Source organism: Ostrinia nubilalis (assembly GCF_963855985.1).
Source record: "Ostrinia nubilalis chromosome W unlocalized genomic scaffold, ilOstNubi1.1 SUPER_W_unloc_2, whole genome shotgun sequence".
Lineage (NCBI taxonomy): Eukaryota > Metazoa > Arthropoda > Insecta > Lepidoptera > Crambidae > Ostrinia > Ostrinia nubilalis.
In genome coordinates, this window is record NW_026973569.1 from 240419 (window position 1) to 263443 (window position 23025).

General features: G+C 38.4%; 1 pseudogene; it reads right to left on the reverse strand.

Moving 5' to 3' along the window:
• Positions 1 to 534: 534 nt before the first annotated feature.
• LOC135087388 (uncharacterized protein K02A2.6-like) lies at positions 535 to 5730 on the reverse strand (annotated as a pseudogene).
• Between the last annotated feature and the right edge of the window lie 17295 nt (positions 5731 to 23025).

Here is a 23025-nt window from a genome sequence, read left to right on the forward strand (position 1 = left end):
GCAAAACTAACTAACTAACTAACGCGCGCCCTGCTGCTCCACCACGCGCGGCACCTGCTGGACTCCTGCTGCGCCGACCGCGCCGCGCACCACGCAGCGCTCGCCGCGCTGGCGCCGCTCGTGACGCGCCGACTCGCCCGGCTGCACCGCCTGCCCGCGCACTCGCTGGCGCGAGACCTGCTGCGCGCCGAGCGCGAGCCGTTGCCGCTGCTGGAGCTGGCCGCGCTGCTGCTGCCTGAAGCGCCCGCGCTGTGCGCGCTGCTGCCCGAAGCGCCCGCGCTGTGCGCGCTGCTGCCCGAAGCGCCCGCGCTGTGCGCGCTGCTGCCCGAAGCGCCCGCGCTGTGCGCGCTGCTGCCCGAAGCGCCCGCGCTGTGCGCGCTGCTGCCCGAAGCGCGCGCGCTGACCGCGATGCTGCCCGAAGCGCCCGCGCTGGCCGCGCCGCACTGCGCCGAGCTAGCCGTCGCGCTTCTGCGGCCCTCCGCACTCGAGCCGCTGACGCCGTTACTCATCATGACCACAGCTTGTCATGTGTTAAGTAGTTGATAGGCGTGCGAGACAAGTAAAACAACCGAAGCTATAGAACGCACTGACGCTTTATTCGTAAAACCAATGGGCGGGCGCAGCCGCTATACATGCCTACATATAGATACAACTACGAGTACGTTGAGGGGTACAGCTAGATAGCTATACATAACATTTCTCCCCCTTAGTTTGTGAGATAATATAAACTAAACATTTATACAGAAAAACTGCTTATAATTAACCTTAGGAATTTGACGTAAGAATATATTGGAGGATCCTGCCGATCTGACCGGTTCCGTAACCTGACCATGTTCATGAACAGTGGAAGCTTCAGGTAATTCCTCGCTGATAGGCTCAGGAACCCTGTCAGTCGAGCCATCCAATGGCTGAGCGTGAACAGTTTGGTCATACTCGTTCCCCCCTTCCACACTGGGCACTGAGTTGGATTGCCCGTCAAAGTCGTCGGGCACCTGTGAGAGTGCAGGGGTGGCTTCGCTCACATCAAAGTCAGACAACTCCACGGGACAGTTGTCACACAGCTGATTGTTGTTGTTATGCGGTCCCTTATAAGGTATAAGCTGATTTTTGTGTTTTTTTTATAATTACATGAGTTAAACTGTCCTTGATCAAATACACTGTTTTAGCAATTTTTTTTACAACAATCCCTTTACACCAGGAATATTTCCCATTACTATAGTTTTTTTTATACATGACACAATCACCAGATTCAAAACATACTTTGTTGCTTCCGCCGTACGCTTCACTCTGTAAGCACTGATTTCGACCTACGACTTGAGCGAGGGTGTCGTGCGAGGGCGGCAGCGCCACCGGCGTTGTATTCAATAGGTCCAGACGACAACGAAGTTTTCGACCAAAAACTAATTCGGCCGGCGAAGAGCCTGTAGTCGTATGTAATGAATTCCTATAATCAAAAAGGTACTTATGCAAATGTTCGTTACTTTGTTTTAAATTACTAGACATTAAACAAGTTTTAATGCCCTTTTTAATTACTTTTACATAGCTCTCTGCTTGCCCGTTGCTGGCCGGGTGGTAAGCGGGAGATGTCACGTGCGAGATCCCATTAACTAAACAAAAATTCACAAATTCTTCAGAGGTAAAACATGTAGCATTATCACTAACTATCGTATGAGCGAGCCCGAATCTTGACATAAATTCGTATAGTTTAGCTATGACTCCAGATGATGACGTATTGCTCATTTTATAAGCTTCTACCCACTTTGAATAAGCGTCTACGATTACAAGATATAACTGATTATTTACTGGTCCGAGGAAGTCAATATGTAGCCTATGAAACGGTTGAGGCGGGTGGGGCCACGAAGCGAGCGGCGCACGTGCAGGCGACGGTCTGAGCTGAGTACAAATCTCACAACCCAAAATCATTAATTCAATAGCTTTATCAATTCCCGGAAACCAAAACCTACTTCGCGCTTCAGCTTTACACTTTACGATGCCTAAATGCGATTTGTGAAGTTCTAATAGTATTTTATTTTGTAATTTTAGTGGTATTATAATTTTGTGGCCGCGCATAATTACACCATTTTCATAAGACAGTTGGTCTCTACACAAAAAATACGGACGATATTTTTGACAGGTTAACTTGTTTGGCCAGCCTTTTAAAATAAAATTAGATACTACTCTTAAAATTTCATCATTCCTTGATTCCAACTGCAGTTCATCAAGCGTGACCGGTAAGCTAGCATCAATAACAAAATTAATGTATGAAGCCCTGTCTTCTACGAACCGAGCCAGCTCGCGCGCTTCCTGGCCCGCCCCACCTGCGCGTGACTCATCACAGCTGACGCTTGCCCGCGACAAGTAGTCGGCGCTGTTATCTGCGCTGCGTATGTATTCTATGTTGTAATTATATGCGCTAAGAAATATCGCATAACGCTGCAATCTATTTGCCGACACCTCAGGTATGCCTCGATGCGGCCCAAATATAGCGATTAGCGGTTTATGATCAGTACGAAGTACAAAAGGAATGGATCTACCGTATAAATATTGATGATATTTACGAACACCAAATATTATAGCTGTTGCTTCCTTTTGTATTTGTGAGTACCTACGTTCAGCTGAATTTAGAGTGCGTGAGGCGAACGATACAGGGCGTTCAAAACCACTTTCATCAATTTGAGACAAAACCGCTCCCAGCCCACCTGAGGATGCGTCAACAGTCAAAATGATCTTCGCAGCGGGATTAAAATGAACTAATACCTGATCGGAAACTAATATTTTTTTTATTGTGTTAAATGCCTTGTCATGTTCTGAATTCCACTTCCACTTCACGTCTTTGCGCAACAAATCATATAATGGGCTTAAGATTGACGATGCTGTAGGGATAAATATCCGGTAATAATTAATGAGACCTAAAAATGATTGCAACTTAGTCACATCATTCGGTACTGGTGTTTTTAAAATTGCATCGACTTTTTGAGGTGACTTTTTCAACCCTTCCTTACTTATTTTAAACCCTAAGTACTCGACCTCGTCCTTGAAAAACTCGCACTTAGTTTTTTGAAGAGTTAGGCCAGCATCTTGTAGACGCCGGAGTACTTCATGCAGCCTGCTCAGGTGGACAGACGTGGACGGACCCGTCACGAGGACATCGTCCATCATACAGAGCACCCCTTCGATGCCTGACAGCACGCTTTCCATTACTCGCTGAAAAATGGCTGGTGCGCTCGCTAAACCAAAGACTAACCTTGTATACATAAATAACCCCTTATGTGTGTTAATACAAGTAACTTTCTGTGACTCATCATCCAAAACACACTGAGCATAAGCTTGAGAAAGATCTAATTTAGTAAATTGTTGGGCCCCGTGTAGTTTAGAAAATAACTCATGTGCAGTAGCACAGAATAAGTAATAGTACAGGTACAGAAGGATTACTCCGCAAGACGATTTAAATAAATGCGAGTCTTGCTACGACGCGATACAGTGGAATTCAGCTCGCATAGCACTACGTACCTACAATTTTATTCACCTACAAGTTTTGTCTCTTTCTACTACTTACGCTGTTAGGGTTGCTGTCTAGTGAAAAAATAATTAACTACTTATTTGTAATGAGGTACGTATGTAGGTAAGTATGCATTCATTATGGAAAACCTTGGGAGAGGCCTTTGTCCAGCAGTGGACGTCATTTGGCTGAAACGAACGAACGCATTCTGAGCAGTAGTCATAGTAGGTTAGGTTCCTATACTATCCTAAGAATTATTGATTACCTACATGGCCAACATACCTTTCAGCATCTTTGGGAAGCGAAAAAAAAAGATAAATCCGGTAGATTTCTTTTCGAATTTAAACACCCGAACGCCGCACAATATTTCTTTCTCTTTATGTCCATTTTTAAATAATACTTCGATCATAGAATTATAATCATACTACAACGCACGCCAGCGTCCTGACGGGCGCGCGCGTGACACTCGACTGATATAATACCCGCCGGCGGGGCGCTTCGCTGTAGGTAATTATCGGATGTACCGCGCGGAGTGAGCCAGGCCTGGCAGTAGGTAGTGGATACTGATCCACTAACAAATGCTTGTTTATAGTGACGGAGTAATCCGCACACAGCCTTAACGAGCCGTCTCGCTTTAACACAGGCACAATCGGTGACGCGTACTCCGAATACTCGACCGGTTTTAATATACCTACACGTACAAGGCGATCTAATTCATTGCTAACTTTTTCTCGTAACGCAAAAGCCATAGGCCGTGGCTTGAAAAAAATTGGTTTGACGTCCTTTTTTAAATTCAGTCTCACTTTATACTTCGTAAACATGCCCAGGTCATCAGAGAATACAGTAGGATATTTTTCCTGTAACTGATCTGCGATACCCGTCAAATTCTCACAGTAATGCATAGGAGTCATTCCCAATTTAAATAGAGATAAAAAATCCCTACCCAAGAGTGGCGGGCCGCCATCATCTATGATATAAACATTTAAATCGTGCGATTTATCTGCAAATGTAAAAGTTAGTCGCGCGATTCCTACACATTGAATAATATTACCTGTATACGTTATTAATCGCTTATTACATTTGGACAATTTAATAGGCTTAAAATGTTTTTTACAAGTTTGTGAGGAAATCGCAGTGACAGCTGATCCGCTATCAATTTGAAAATTCATTTGTACCCCCTGGACCTCTACTAACAACATCATCGGTTCTCCATGGAACGTACGAATATTAAAACACTCACCGTCGTCGCCGTTCTCACCGATACCCTCGTTTTCTATATAGTTAATTTTTTTGCACATACGTCGCAAATGACCCTTGACATTACATTTCCGGCAAATGTAATTTGCAAAACGACACTGAGCTGACGTGTGATTTTTAAACCCACAAACAGAACACGACACTTTATCACTGGCACGGCTCGTAGACGCAATCTTGAACAGTTGGTCGGCGTCGCCGGCGCGGGTCGCGCCCAGCGCCGCCGGGCCCTGCGCCGCCGCGCCGGCGCGCGCGCTCCGCAGGCTCTCCGCCAGCTCCACTGCCTTGGCTAATGTCAAGTCCTTTGGGTCCTGAGCGAATATTTTTTCCCTCTCCGCTCCAGGCAGCATTCCCATAACGAAATGGTCCCTTAATGCTTCCTCGACGTTCAGGAAACCACAGTGCGCCGTCAGTCCCCTCAGCCTGGCTGCCCATTGTGAATAAGTTTCCCCTTGAAATTGCGTTGCAGCGTAAAACTTGTACTTTTCTCCAAATCCACAAGTTTTAGAGATAAAATGCTCGTTCAACAACTTGATTATATCTTCAAAGGGTACTTCTTGAAGTTCTTTGGGTCTAGCCAAATCTGCTGCTAGCTTGTACGTGGACTCGTTGAGTGCGCTCAACAAAATAGCTCGTCGCTTGACTCCTGTGGTATCTTTGGTTTCCATAACATCGTTGGCTATAAACCATTGCTGGAGCCGATCTCTGTACACTTGCCACGACTGTGAATTGTGGTCAAAACTCGATAGTAATCCAAATTGAGACATTTCACAAGACTACTTTTTTTTTCGGTTAACGCGGGTAGAACGTCGCCACTGTTAAGTAGTTGATAGGCGTGCGAGACAAGTAAAACAACCGAAGCTATAGAACGCACTGACGCTTTATTCGTAAAACCAATGGGCGGGCGCAGCCGCTATACATGCCTACATATAGATACAACTACGAGTACGTTGAGGGGTACAGCTAGATAGCTATACATAACATCATGATATGTTCCAAACAGCTTGACATGACATGTTCCACACAGATTGTCACGACATGTCGCAACCAGCTTGTCACGACATGTCCCACACAGATTATCATGACATGTTCCACACAGATTGTCACGACATGTCGCAACCAGCTTGTCACGACATATCCCACACAGATTATAATGACATGTTCCACACAGCTTGACATGTCCCACACAGATTATCACGACATGTCGCAACCAGCCTGTCACGACATGTCCCACACAGCTTATCATGACATGTTCCATGTCCCACACAGCTTGTCATGACATGTCTCACACAGCTTGTCAGCATGCGCGCCACGCGCCCTGCACCGAGCTGGCCGTCGCGCTGCTGCGGCCCGCCGCGCCTGAGCCGCCGCCGCCGCCCACGCGCGGGCACCTGCAGCTGGCGCCGCTAGACGCACTGCACGCCACGCACCACTGCACACTAACCACCTTTGGTTCTGCTGAAATGAGAAATCATCACACAGTACATCTATGTCATCATCCTAAATGATTTATGGGATTGGTTAGGGTTCTTTTAACATTTTCTCTTTAAACCCACATAGATTAGGCCATTCCACATAGCTTGTCATGTCATGGCACATGTCCTCCTCACACAGATATCAGGACATCTTACGCAGAATGACAATGTCCGCCCAGCTTCATGACAATGTATGTCCACTGGTGTATGATCAACAAGTACATGATATACATTATTATTATTATTTTCAAACCATTCCCATAACCACAACATTATTTAAATTTTATAATATTTCAATGTAACCTTTAAAATATTAAGATGAATAACACAACTACATAAATCATCATTAACAACAAAACAATGCCAGTGAAACATATTGATGCTTAACATTGTGTCTGGGTGAACACCAAGTTGCTCCACACACAAATGCAATCTTAGATAACACTACAATTGCAAATACTTCAATGAAGTTACCATCCTCAAATAGGAACAAGCATTCACAAGAAATACCCAAGTACTTTAAATTAACAAGTACAATACTTTTTATGCTTGACCCGAATTCACCTACCCTGTAACTGACCTCATATTTAAGTGTCTGATGTTAACCCAATCACTACAGGGAAGCACCGACACAATCATCACCAATATAAGCTTTATTTGATCACTGCTAGTACTTGGCTCCATTGATATCATTATTCAAAAACATAACCCTCCTTCTGGCGCAGTCGGGTAAATGGCTAACTTTCGTACAGTACCTACAGCAGTATACCACACAATAGGCCAATGCTAATGACCAATGATAAGCATTTATTTCTATTCAAAACACATCACTCTCTTATTCACCATTATTAATAATAACTTTTTGCTTAAGGCTGCTAGCGGCAGTTGGGAAGTTCTAAAGTCTAGCAGTAGACTGTAGCCAATTAATTTCTGTTCACACTCAAGGTAATAGTATGCAATTTCATGCCAATGACAAGAATAAGCACAGTTAAACAACCAAGCCGCAGTGGCACTGCTAGTCTCAGCTCAACCCTTGCAATAAAACATTAATTCAACTCACCAAATATCACAGCTGATTCCTTCTGTATTGCATTTTCACTCACCAAATATCACAGCTGATGCCTTTTGTGTTGCATTACCTTCTGTCCAACTCTAAATCACTTATGTGGAGTACCCTTGCTCAGTGTTAAGCTTCACTCTGGTATTGTGCTTGACTGATTTGCTCACCACAGGGCCAACCCGCAGACAGATAAGTCACCACATCTAAAACTCAAGTCAAATCTAAAAATATGCACACACAACATGCTACAACCAATAACATTTTTATTAACCAGCTAACAAATAACCTCAAGATTAAAATCATTTTCACCATGTGAGAATAACCAACAAGAATGCCTCGTTCACAAGAATACCCTTTAAGTTAAATGTACCACATTCTTTATCTTTTTTGTAATAATAATAATAATTGGATAAATTTTAATCACCCACACTAATTTTCAATTTTAGTAATACAACCCAAATGACTACTGGCAGTAGAAATTATTTGATAAGTTGGAGAAATTCAATATTAACATTATCCTTACTCAAATATAGCTTCATGTAACATAATATTGTGTCTTGCATCTATATATATCTTGCATCTATATATCTTGCATCTATATACCTTCATTGATAACATTAAAATAGGTCGACAATAATTAAATGCAGCTTATTTTGAATAAAAAAAATGGGTCTCCTTCATAAATTTGAAAAAGAAATGAGTCGATAGTATAAAGTGGAGCTAGAAACTTTATTTTCCCTTATCCGTTTTATCTGGAGACATCAAACCGAACGTTCATTTGGGCATTTACAAGTTTCCCTAAAACGCTAGAATCATCATTTTCGCAAATTTTGTTTCGCAGACCAAACTATACTACGTACATGGAGCTCTACATACGTATATGCCTGCAAGCATACAAAATTATTGCTCACGGAAAAGATATTTACTTCCAATCAGAAAGTACTACACCACCTCGTTAGGGTAGTACGGAAGAAAGTACATAACATTACAGTTATTTTTTTTTTTCGTTTTATTTTATTATTTTAAAGTCAAAAATGACAATGTTCCGAGGGTTTCCGGGATTCGTCCCTTGCTGATAATATAGCTTATATGATGCATTACATAATAAAAAAAGCAATTTCTTAAGAAAGCTTGATAATAACGAATAAAATAAAAATAAATGTTGAGCTCGATACAAAAAAAAAAGTAATTATTGTCCATAACTTATTAAATAATAACGTTATCAAGAAAAGTTATATAACATAAAATATTTCTTTTTGGCAAAGGAACACATTGGCGTAGTTATTTTTACATTTTTGACAGTTATTTAAATTTTTTATTTTTTTATTTTAAAGTCCAAAATGACAATGTTCCGAAGATTTCCGAAATGCGACACTTGGTGATAACATAGCTTATATGTTGCATTACATAATACAAAAGTCAATTTCTTAAGAAAGCTTAAGAATAACGAATAAAATAAAAATAAAAGTCTATGAAGCTCTAATATCAGCCCACCGTGCACGGTGGGCTGATATTAGAGCTTCATAGACTTAGCGTCGCTCAAAAATCAAGTGCCTAATTTTGAAAAAATAAATATGCCAATGTGTTCCTTTACCAAAAAGGAATATTTTATGTTATGTAACGTTTCTTGATAAAGTTATTATTTAATAAGTTATTGACAATTTCCTTTTTTTTTGTATGGAGCTCAACATTTATTTCTATTTTATTCGTTATTCTTAAGCTTTCTTAAGAAATTGACTTTTGTATTATGTAATGCAACATATAAGCTATGTTATCACCAAGTGTCGCATTTCGGAAATCTTCGGAACATTGTCATTTTGGACTTTAAAATAAAAAAATAAAAAATTTAAATAACTGTCAAAAATGTAAAAATAACTACGCCAATGTGTTCCTTTGCCAAAAAGAAATATTTTATGTAATGTAACTTTTCTTGATAACGTTATTATTTAACAAGTTATGGACAATAATTACTTTTTTTTTTGTATGGAGCTCAACATTTATTTTTATTTTATTCGTTATTCTCAAGCTTTCTTAAGAAATTGCTTTTTTTATTATGTAATACATCATATCGACGGTCCCTACGTATAATTCAGTATCTACCAGTTCCGTGATTTGCCGTTTTTGTTTGCAAAACCTTCAGAGCACCCAACAGTTTCGGCTCAGTTAAAAAAACAAACAGTTTTTATTCAAATTGAACCTTAAAATTTAAACGTCAAAAAACAAATCCCGCAACTACAAAATTAGAACGATTTCCGCAGTAAAATTGCATTAGTGGGAGTTAAGAAATTTTACGTTGGACCGCACGCCTTACTCCGCGCGCCCAGCCCCGCAACTGCCACTTTCATTCGCGCAGATCGAGCAAATTGATAAGTAATTTATGAAGGAAATAGGTATTATTATGGTTTCTGAGTTAATTTATTTCACTCAATATTATACCAACGGCAATTTAATCAGTTAACTGTAGGCATAAGGTAGTTGCGTTGTTTTATTAGGGACAATTAAAGTTACTATTTTAAGTAGGTGGCACTTACTTATTTTTACGTCGGAAAATTCAAGTATCTTCTAGCCGTAACTGCCACTATAAATGATTTACTTTGGAAAAGTTTGTTTTATGTCTATAAGTTAGTGCCAGTAACGGTGTTTTACGCTGAGAAATTGTATTTTAGCAATATCTGGTGGACATAAAAGTGAAGACAAAACAAATAAAATATGATATACAACACGACTGAAGTATCTAGGGTCATTTATTAGACTCAACGCAACCAAGTTCTTCTCCTATGCTACTTTATAATACAAAATACAAGTAAAAAATCGTAAAATTTATTTTATTTATTTATTTAGCATATTAAGGCATTCAGAAATAAAGATAAGCAGGTAACACTCACAAACAAAAGTTTAAATTAACTGCATTTAGAATCTACTATTACATGATAATGCTTACATGATATTGCAAACATATACCCATCAGAAGGATGAGGTATACCCACTAAAAATACCCTTGTGCCCCGTCACTCGCTATAAGTGCTAACTTTAAGATTCCGGACAAAGATCTCCCACCTACACGGCGACAGTTGGGACGAGAGCAACTGGAAGTACACAGCTTTTCCGTACACACACTCACCGTCAGCAGACGGTGGTGGTGGCCTATCTATGCAAGCCTCCCGTGCGGCCTCACGCCCCCGTTACGCTGGCCATTATCGAGGAAGGAAGAAAGGAGGCAATCATACTGTCACCTTCCCTGGAGCGAATTCAAATGCACCCGCACTTGGTTCGTAGTCGTGCTATCGTACTGCAGCTTCTTGCGGCACCTTGTCTCCTCAGATAGAGGTGCTTCATTACCACCCAACTTTTGTTACCGTCCACATAGCTTTAACTATGCTATCCCGCAAGAATATGGTGTGTCGTATGCTCCTAGCCACCGCAATACAGGTAGGGCTCGAAGGATCCGTACCCAGTCATGGTGCGATCGCTAGAGCAACCTTAAACTTCAGCACGAGTGCGAATAAGGTTCGGCGACCTAACTTAGCAACGGCCCACGGTGAGGTGGTTTATCAACTATTAGACTACAGCACAGTCTAGCGAGCCTCACGTCAAACGGCCTCTCTGTCCTCCTATGGCGGAGCTTTCATCTCGTTCTTCACGCTGCGTTAAAGCCGACGATGTAGCCCTGTAGACTTTCTGGGCCTGTCAAGGTCTTAGAAGATGGGCAGCGTTACCCTTCCCTATGAGGGTGATGCCTTAGATGGGACAGAATCATGTACCAGTATAGAGCTGAAAGGCCGGGAGCTCTATACTGGTACACTCTGTAACACACACACTGGTTTTCGGACCTCCAAATTAGGGAAGCAGACACGAAAAAGCAAGCTGTCTTTCATTCGCACGGCGACGGATTGGAAAAAGTGCGAGCTGCCACTGGTTATATACAGTTAAGGTCACCGTATTTGCGCTCACTACTTGGCGCTTTGACAGTGGTGTGGGCGTCAGGTGAAGGTGTCAGGGATGCCTTTAAATATATATGGTTTCTGGCCTAGGGCGACAATAATGCCGTCTGTGGCGCCCAGGCATGCCGCCTCGCTGTAAAAGTTATTTATTTATGAGGATATTCTTGTAATGATGAAACTATCTGCATGATAGATGATACCTTGAAATATCCATGCCCTTGAAAAGGGTATTCAATGTTCCACAAGATCGAACTCAAAAAAGAGCCATGTGGATCTTCGGACTCGATGCCATGCTGTCAAACCTGGCCAGCACTATTGACAAAGAAAATTTACCGGTTCTACAAGTATTCTTCAGTCAAAAGACCTCTTAGATAAGGAAGAATCTTAAGGTAATATGTGCCTCCAAAATGCAACTATCTGGGAAACGAGGCGCGACGCTGTTATGCCTCGTCGAGCAGGACTGTGGGCCTAGAGTGAGAGTTACGGTCAGTAGTAACTGAACTTTGTTCCCGTGTACAATTACTTATTGGCAGTTAATAATTTAAACAAATATATTACTCCGACGTAAAAGTTAGTAAGTACCACTTACGTCATTTGTGATTAGAAACTTTCCGTTGTATAAGTGAGTAAATGACAAATAATACACTTATTGTGATTATTTTTTGATAATTCTTCATGTTTTATAAAATATACCTCATATAAAACTGTTATACCAAATTTCATCAATGTATGATAAAAGGAACGCGAGCTACACATGTTTAAACCTTCAAACCGCTCTCCTGTAAAATTGGCCGTTTTCAGATACGTTTTTATACGTAGGGACCGTCGATATAAGCTATATTATCAGCAAGGGACGAATCCCGGAAACCCTCGGAACATTGTCATTTTTGACTTTAAAATAATAAAATAAAACGAAAAAAAAAAAATAACTGTAATGTTATGTACTTTCTTCCGTACTACCCTAACGAGGTGGTGTAGTACTTTCTGATTGGAAGTAAATATCTTTTCCGTGAGCAATAATTTTGTATGCTTGCAGGCATATACGTATGTAGAGCTCCATGTACGTAGTATAGTTTGGTCTGCAAAACAAAATTTGCGAAAATGATGATTCTAGCGTTTTAGGGAAACTTGTAAATGCCCAAATGAACGTTCGGTTTGATGTCTCCAGATAAAACGGATAAGGGAAAATAAAGTTTCTAGCTCCACTTTATACTATCGACTCATTTCTTTTTCAAATTTATGAAGGAGACCCATTTTTTTTATTCAAAATAAGCTGCATTTAATTATTGTCGACCTATTTTAATGTTATCAATGAAAAAAACTTAATGGACGCGGAAATTGAAAATTTAATAGATCGTAATTCTGGAAGCAAAACAATCTCGTAATAACTGATTCTCACTTGATAGATAGAAAAATAATATCGTTGATAAATGGCAGCTCTACACAAGCAGCGATGTGATATTTGTAAAGCCATATCAAAATAAATGAATAATTTAGACGTTATTGCCATCAAGAAAGGTTTTCAACACCACCAAAAATTCCACTATAAATGATCAATTTTATATCTAGGCTGATACTGAGATAGAAAGCTTTACTTTTGTAGATTCAGAAAGTGGCTCTTGAGTCTAACCAATAAACTTAACTTCAAACTGGCTTAATTTCCATAAAACAAATTAATATTATATTTTAGTAACCTTAGTAATCATGTGGATTAGGCCTCCTGGGAACACCACTATAAAAAACGCGCTTAGTTCTTCACCTCGTTAGGGTAGTACGGAAGACTTGCATAACATTGCAGTTTTCTTTTTCGTTTTTTTTTATTTTAAAGTCGAAAATGACAATGTTCCGAGGGTTTCCGGGATTCGTCTCTTGGTGATAATATATTGGACCGCTCGCCTTACTCCGCGCGCCCAGCCCCGCAACTGCCTCTTTCATTCGCGCAAATCGAGTGAATTGATACGTAATTTACGAAGGAAATAGGTATTATTATGGTTTCTGACTTAATTTATTTCACTCAACCTTATACCAAGGGCAAATTAATCAATTAACTGTAGGCATAAGGTAGTTGCGTTGTTTTACTAGGGAAAATTAACGTTACTATTATAAGTAGGTGGCACTTACCTATTTTTACGTCGGAAAATCTAAGTATCTTATAGCCGTAACTGCCACTACAATTTTTTTACTTTGGAAAAGTTTGTTTTATGTCTATAAGTTAGTGCCAGTAACGGTGTTTTACGCTGAGTAATTGTATTTTAGCAATATCTAGTGGAGATTAAAATGAAGACAAAACAATATAAAATATGATATACAACACGACTGAAGTATTTAGGGTCATTTATTAGACTCAACGCTACCAATTTCTTCTCCTATGCTACTTTAAAATTATAAAATTTTAAAATTTATTTTATTTATTTATCAAGCATATTAAGGCATTCAGAAATAAATATAAGTAGGTAACACGATCAAAAGTAGTTTCAATTAACTGCATTTAGAAGCTACTATTACATGATAATGCTTACACGATATTGCATACATGAGGTATTATACCCACTAAAAATACCCTGGTGCCCCGTCACTCGCTATAAGTGCTAACTTTGAGATTCCGGACAAAGACCTACCCCCTACACGGCGATAGTTGAAACGACAGCCACTGGAAGTACACAGCTTTCCTGTACACACACTCACCGTCAGCAGACGGTGGTGGTGGCCTATGCAATGCCTCCCGTGCGGCCTCACGCCCCCGTTACGCTGGCCATTACCGAGGAAGGAAGATAGGAGGCAATCATAATGTTACCTTCTCTGGAGTGAATCCAAATGCACTTGGTTCGTAGTCACGCTATCGTACCGGCAGCTTCTTACGGCACTTTGTCTTCTCAGATAGAGGTGATTCATTACCACCTAGGTTTTGTTACCGTCCACATAGCTTTGACTATGCTATCCCGCAAGAATATGGTGTGTCGTATGCTCCTAGCTATCGCAATACAGGTAGGGCTCGAAGGATCCGTGCCCAGTCATGGTGCGAGTAACTCGAGTAACCTTAAACGTAAGTACGAGAGCGAATAAGGTTCGGTAACCCAACTTAGCCACGGCGAGTTGGTTTATCAACTACTAGACTACAGGACAGTCTAGCGAGTCTCACGGTTAACGGCCTCTCTGTCCTCCTAAGGCGGAGCTTTCACCTCGTTATTCACGCTGCGTTAAAGCAGACGATGTAGTCCTGTAGACTTTCTGGGCCTGTTTACTCTTCCCTGCGAGGGTGATGCCTTAGATGAGACAGAATCATGCTTTTGAGGGTGCCAGTATAGAGCTCCCGGCCTTTCTCCATAGCTTTCCGACATAGAGTTTTCGAACCTCCAAATTAGGGAAGCAGTCACGAAAAAGCAAGCTGTCTTCCATACGCACGGCGACAGATTGGTAAAGTGCGAGCTGCCACTGGTTATATACAATTAAGGTCACCGCGCTCACTACTTGACGCCACTGGTGATTAACAGGACCTTACTCTTAGATATTTGATCTGGGCCTTAGCTTTGACAGTTATGTGGGCGTCAGGTGAAGGTGTCAGGGATGCCTTTAAATATATGTGGTCCCTGGCCTGGGGCGATCATCATGCCATCTGTGGCGCCCAGGCAAGTCGCCTTGCTGTTAGAGGAGAGGCTTTGAAAGGTATGAGGATATTCTTGTAATGATGAAACTGTCTGCATGACAGATAATACCTTGAAATGTCCATGCCCTTGAAAAGGGTTTCATTTATTACCCAGTTGTATTCAATGTTCCACAAGATCAAACTCAAAAAAGACCTATGTGGATCTTTGGACTCGATGCCATGCTGTCAAACCTGGCCGGCACTATTGAAAAAGAAAATTTACCGGTTCTACAGGTATTCTTCAGTCAAAAGACGCCATACATAAGGAAGAATATTAAGGTATTGAAGTGCCTCTAATATGCAACTATCTGGGAAACGAGGCGGGACGTTGTTATGCCTCGTCGAGCAGGACTATGGGCGTAGATTCAGAGTAACGGTCAGTAGTAGCTGAACTTTGTTCCCATGTACAATCACTTATGTGGCAATTAATAATTTAAACAAATATATTACTCCAACGTAAAAGTTAGTAAGTACCACTTACGTCATTTGTAATTAGAAACTTTCCGTTGTATAAGTGAGTAAATGACAAATAACACACTTATTGTGATTATTTTTTGAAAGTTCTTCATGTTTTATAGAATATACCTCATAATATAAAACTATTATACCAAATTTCATCAATGTATGATAAATAGAACGCGAGCTACACATGTTTAAACCTTCAAACCGCTCTCCTGTAAAATTGGCCGTTTTCAGATACGTTATTATACGTAGGGACCGTCGATATGATGCATTAAATAATAAAAAAAGCAATTTCTTAAGAAAGCTTAAGAATAACGAATAAAATAAAAATAAATGTCGAGCTCCATACAAAAAAAAAGTAATTATTGTCAATAACTTATTAAATAATAACGTTATCAAGAAAAGTTACATAACATAAAATATTTCTTTTTGGCAAAGGAACACAGTAGGTTATAATTGTTCGTTCTAATTCACTTTCTTCTCATTCGCTTCCTTCGTCCGCTCATTCGAAGAAAGTTAATTAGAACGACCAATTATAACAAAAAAGTGAATTAGGATCTAATCGCCCAATAATACGAACGTAAGTAACCCCTGCTTGTAACCTTTTTCATCAGTTCTTTGAAATCCACAGATCACGACAGTCGACTTAAAAATTCTGTTATGAAATTTCTGAAACAAAAAGAATCACTTAAATTGGAATGCATCTGTCCTGAAGCATCGAACGAGCCTAAGCGTCACGGGAAATTATTGCCAAATACTATACGTAGTATCGTGTGTGGTCCATCGAACTGTGGGAAGACCAATTTAGTTATCAGTTTATTGTTACATAAGGATGGACCACGTTTTCGTAACCTATATGTGTATTCTAAGTCTTTATACCAACCTAAGTACGTATTTTTAGAAAAAGTATTGGACAAGGTGGCAGGCACATCTTATAACAAGTAATCATAATAGTGAAATTTTGAGTCCCCACGAAGCATTGCATGACTCGATTATCATATTTGACGATGTTGCTTGTGAAAATCAAAACAATATACGCGATTATTTTGCCATGGGTCGGCATAAAAACATTGATTGTTTTTATATGAATCAAACTTATACTAAAATACCTAAGCAACTGGTAAGAGATAATGCTAATCTTATTATATTGTTCAAGCAAGATGATATAAATCTAAGACACGTTACGATGAACATGTTGGGTCTGACATGTCATGGTCACAGTTTCGTGAAATGTGCTCAACTGTATGGAGTAAACCTTACAGTTATGTGGTCATCAATAAGGATTGTGAACGAAACAAAGGCTGTTATCGAATGAAGTTTGATACATTCATAGTAATGGACTAAACTTTTTATAAGTATAGATGTTAAGTTAGCAATCACTCAGTTTGATTAGAGAAGTCAAACAGAACAGGAATCTTAACAATGGAACGAAACTTAAAGGAACAAATAGTAAAATCTGCTGCAGCTGTAAAAAGAAAAGTAGAAATGATTAAAGATGTAAAAAATTCAAATGATATGGCTTTCGACACGATATTTAAACCTATCATTAACCCGCTGAAACTACTAACAAACCAAACTGATGAAAAACGTCTTATAAATGAAGGATTGGAGCAAAACTCAGAAGCTAAAAGAACTAAATACAGTGAAAGTGAAGCATCAAATACTTCTACTGAAGATTATGAAGAACGCGACGATGATGAAGAGGATTTAGATAATACAGATGTTTGCAAAACATCTAACAAAACCCTTACTACATCGCCCTCGGTGGATTACGATGTCCATGAAAACTCATTTAAATCTCTTTAATAAATAAATAAATAAAATAAAAATAAAAAGTTTTTATTTCGAACAACTCATAGTTCATAGTGTGGTTAGTAAACACACCTTAAATGCTAATGTTAGTAATCATTATCAAGTGATTATTATCATCACCGAGTATCAATAACGATTCTTTATCATGGTCGGTGTCATCTGAAGTGATGAGTGATGTACCTTATGGTATTAGAAACGTAAAGGGAAAGCTGATGCTCGGCAATACGCGTGTTCATGATGATGACCGCATTTTGAAAATTGGAAACCGTAGCCTAAAAAAAACTCCAGGCTTAAAAGAATTATTGTACAAAAAAACTCCAGATTTAAAAATGATTACAAATGAGGATTTACAAAATTATAAATTAGTACTTTAGATACCAATGCACACAAACGAAACTGTGATCCATCAAAACCAATAAACAGTAACAAAGGTTTTAAATATATGAACGTGATCAAACCTTTGTTTAAGTTCTCTAGAAGTCACATGAGTAGTGTAGAAAGTTTCCCACGAGGCGAAGGCATCGATATTTTGAAAGAAGTTAAGAAGGATACTGATTTGGTTTATTGGGATGATCCAAATGAATTAGTGGAAAGGTTAAAATTACTACTTGGATCATGGGCAACTGGTAACACTGGAGTACAAAATGAAATTTATGCAATAATAGAGGAATTGAACGAAGCTGGTATTATAAAAGACATAAAATATACAGGGTGTTTCTTGTAAGGTGTCAAGCCGAAGGCAGGTGATAGGTGAGGACTAGACCTATCGATTTCACCCCCATGTAAGTTCTACGATTTTTCGTAGTTTAGAAGTTATCGTTAATTTTGTGATTTTTTCAAATTTCATGACCTAGTGGCTTAATTTTTTTTTAATCTTTTTTTTGGGTTGACTTTTCTCAGATTTCTTTTTTTTGACAGATTCCCTATTAGTTGCAGATATTTGAAAAAAATAATCACCTTCCTATCTTTGATGCAAGATACAAAATTTTTGCTAGAAACATAAAAAATATGCTTTTAGCAGAACATTCTAAAATTTTCAATTGAAATGTATAAGAAAAAAAAAACATTTCCATAGGTCCAAAATAATTTTAAAAACTGCGCAGTTTTCTAAACTTTCATAATAACACAAAAAAACATGTACTTAATAGGCCATTATTTTCTGTAATCGCTCCACTAAAGTGGTAAGTCGGAGATTCCGTTACATGTTTTTGACTTTCTTAGGACTAAACTAAGTAATATTTGCAATCCCCTAAGTTTACGTTATGTAGAACACATTTAGAGACAATAACTGAAAAGTTTTTTTTATTCACAACGTGGAAGCTCTTGCTCTTCATGTGGTATACAAAAGGGAATATGAAAATTTTGATGATAAACCATATTAGAATGCAAGAAGCTTTTGTAAATTTACGAATAATTGTTTTGCGTCGTTGTCGAATGTGCATTCAGGTCAGCGACGGACATTTTGAACATTTACTTTAAATTAAATCATTACACCCTTTTTTGCTCTCACTCTCTCTCTCTCTCTCACAGACACACACACACGTACACACACACGCGCGCGCGCACACACACACACACACACACACACACACACACACACACACACACACACACACACACACACACACACACACACACACACACACACAAACTCTTTCTCTTTCCTTTCACACTAATAGGTAGGTATATCAAATTTAATCGTAAAGTAACAATCACCACTGTGGTCTAGTGGTAAGACTACCTATTTAGGACAGCCAATTCCTCTGTGGTTTAGGATTCCGGGTGAAGCTCGCTGATCATCCAGCAGTTTCCAACTTTCCATCAGGTCAGATGAAGGGCAAGAGCTTCCTCGTTGTGGATAAAAAATGTTCTTGCAAACATTAGTTAGTCCTAAGAAAGTCAAAAACATGTAACGGAATCTCCGACTTTAGTAGAGCGATTACAGAAAATAATGGCCTATTAAGTACATGTTTTTTTGTGTTATTATGAAAGTTTAGAAAACTGCGCAGTTTTTAAAATTATTTTGGACCTATGGAAATTCTTTTTTTTTCTCATACATTTCAGTTGAAAATTTTAGAATGTTCTGCTAAAAGCATATTTTTTATGTTTCTAGCAAAAATTTTGTATCTTGCATCAAAGATAGGAAGGTGATTATTTTTTTCAAATATCTGCAACTAATAGGGAATCTGTCAAAAAAAAGAAATCTGAGAAAAGTCAACCCAAAAAAAAGATAAAAAAAAAATTAAGCCACTAGGTCATGAAATTTGAAAAAATCACAAAATTAACGATAACTTCTAAACTACGAAAAATCGTAGAACATACATGGGGGTGAAATCGATAGGTCTAGTCCTCACCTATCACCTGCCTTCGGCTTGACACCTTACAAGAAACACCCTGTATAAAGCTCCCAACAGGAGGGTTTGGCAGTACCATTACACTACAGAAGCCGAGCAGACGGCAATGAACATAGATAAATTTGGTCATCACGTTCATAAGCGTTTACGACTATCTGAATTTACTAATATTCTTACTGATGACACATTAGTAAGGTCAGATGCAGGAGACTTTGATTTAAAATCATCGAGATTAAAAGGACTACCAACTCCGGAAAAAGAAGACGAGGCTGTAAATAAAGAGTATGTGGATAAATGTGTTCAAGATTTAAAAAATGAATTGAAAAACATTCAAAGTAATATTAAAAAGTATCTTAATAATTTGGAAAAATTAACTACTAATAATTTAACTACATTATATTACACAAAAAAAGAAATCGATCTGATGATTGCAGCAAAATCCATCAAGAATGAGTAAACAAGATATAGTCAACGAGCTACACAAAGCAGCGAGAAGAAATTTCATCCGTCGACATACGATTATTAAAGGGATAGATGATTTATGGCAAGCTGACCTTATGGATTTTCAAAAATATTCATCATTTAATAAAGGATATAAATATGTTCTAGTTGTAATTGATGCTTTTTCAAAATACGTATGGGTTAGACCGTTGAAGTCCAAATCCAAACAAAGTGTTACGAACGCAATGCTAAGTATATTTATTGAATCAACACGAAAGCCTAGAAATTTGCAAACCGATCAGGGTACAGAGTTTTATAACGATTGTTTCAAACAGTTAACAAAAAGTTACAACATAAATCATTATTCCACATACTCGATTAAAAAGGCGGCAATTGTAGAACGAGTAATAAGAACGATAAAATCTCATCTCTACAAAGTATTTAGTTTATGCGGTCGTTATCAATGGTTTAAAAATAATTTAGATGCAGTTGTACAGCAGTACAATAACACTTTTCATCGGGTTACTAAATTCAAACCAATAAATGTTAATGATTCCAACGAGACTGTCGTTAGATCTAATATTAATAGAAGCCAAAAGCCACAAACGCGTAAACGATCAACTTTTCAAGTTGGCGACTTTGTTCGTATAAGTAAATTCAAAGGAGATTTTTATAAAGGTTATACACCTAATTGGTCTACCGAAATTTTCCGAATCATAAAAATTAGTCGGCATTATTAAAAATTAGCAGCTGGTATAGCAAAAGCTGTTAATGATTCTAAAGCCGCACAAAAGAGTCTAATGGAATCAGAAAGGCACAACAGAATGATGGAAGCGGTAGCCCTTGGAAAAGGACTGTATATAAAACCTCATAAAAAAGGAGCTGGTTTATATCTCAATCCCTCAAAAAACTAATTAAGCGGCTACCTAGACGTGCGCTCACTAACTTGGATATATTAGAACATGCTTGTGATATTCCCTTCTTTCGTGGTGTATTCATGCGAGATACATTACCTACGAAACCTAAGAAGATAGAATGTGCAATCATGAATTTGGATAGTAATAAAAATCCTGGTACACATTGGGTAGCCTTTGTAAAGCAAAATGATTACGTTGAATATTATGACAGTTTTGGTAATTTAAAACCACCGTTGGAATTAGTCAAATATTTTAGTAACTTACCTATAAACTATAATTATGTACGACATCAAGCTTTTGGTACAATAAAGTGTGGTCATTTGTGTCTGAAATTTTTAAGGAATTATTGGAAAAAACATTTATATAATGTAAATTATTAATAAAAGTGTCAGTATAATAATGTCTTTCACTGTGTCTATAACCGGAACAGGAGCCTCCTTAACAACGAATTATTCACCGACCTTGGAGCTTCGAGACGACTACGAATGCGGTCTTTTATATTTTTCAACCTTCAATTCAATTCCCAACATAGATAAAAGAAACAACAAGTTTTACTATGGTGAAAATGAGATCATCGAAATTCCTGAAGGGTCTTACGAGCTTCAGGATATTTGTGATTATTTAAAAAATAACATCAAGAACACTACATTAAAACTTACTTGCAATAATAACACATTGAAAACAAATATTTATTGTTCTAAAGACGTTCATTTTAATAAAAGTGGCTCAATTGGTAAAATTTTGGGTTTTGGAATGGAAACAATAAATGCAAATATAAGTACTGAATCAAAGTATCCTGTGAGCATTCTATCAACAACCATTGTGAGGATCGAATGCGATGTAGTCAGTGGTTCATTTGTGAACGGGAAAGCAAGCCATATAATTTATGAATTCGTACCTAATGTACCACCTGGTTATCGAATAATTGAAATACCTAAAAATTTAATTTATTTTCCTGTCAATCAAAGTTCTATAAGTGCTATAAATATCAGGCTGTTGGACGCTGAAAACAAATAGATAAACTTACGAGGTGAAGAAGTACAACTGTATTTACATTTAAGAAAAAAATGATTAACTTCAATAAAAATCCTTCTACATTGCGTACACCACTCAGTTCTAAAAGAACATTCCACAAAGACAGACCGCTTCAACTAAAAAAGAAGCTAACCAAGACCAATAAAGAATTTCTCAAATTAATTGGTTTAATAAAATGAATATTTTAAATATATCTCAACAAACATCATACGATAACAGCATTGAAAGTTTCGAGTATCATTCATACAAACCATACGTGACAAGTTTCAACAAGAATGATGAAATACGAATACCGATCAACCAACAAGACTTGTACGTGTTACCTTCACTTAGTAGTCTATATATCGAAGGAAAAGTAGTTGTGTATAACAGCACCACCAAAGAAAAAGTATCAAATGTACACTTCGTTAATAATCCAGCCTTATTCCTCTTCCAAGACATAAGATATGAACTAAATGGAGTTGAAATAGATAAAATTAAGAATGCAGGTATTACTGCAACAATGAAATCTTACCTATCCTTAAATGAAAATGAATCCAAATGTGGTCGAGTTTGGGGCTGGTCAACCGCAGGAACAAACAATGCCAGTGGCGGAGCATTTTCTGCATCTATACCATTAAATAGGATACTAGGATTTGCAGAGGATTATGAAAAAAATATCATTAACTGTAAACACGAGTTAGTGTTACTGAGAAGTAATACTAACCTTAATGCGGTCAAGTTAAATGCAGGTGAAGTTGTAGATGACATTATAATCAATAAAATTATTTGGCGCGTTCCACACATTAAAGTTTCAGACCGTGAGAGGATTAACCTATTGAAACACTTGGAGAAAGATCGAGCTATTCCATTAGTATTTCGTAATTGGGATCTGTATGAATACCCATTACTGCCTAAAACACGTAAACATACTTGGTCTATAAAAACTTCATCGCAAATAGAAAAACCACGATTTGTGGTAATTGCCTTACAAACCAATCGTAAACATAACGCTGTGTTGTCAATGGCAGAGTTTGATCATTGTCACGTAAGAGATGTAAGAGTCTTTTTAAATTCATCATATTATCCGTATGAAGGACTAAATGTCAGTTTTTCAGAAGAAAAAATTGCTTTATTATACGAACAGTATTCA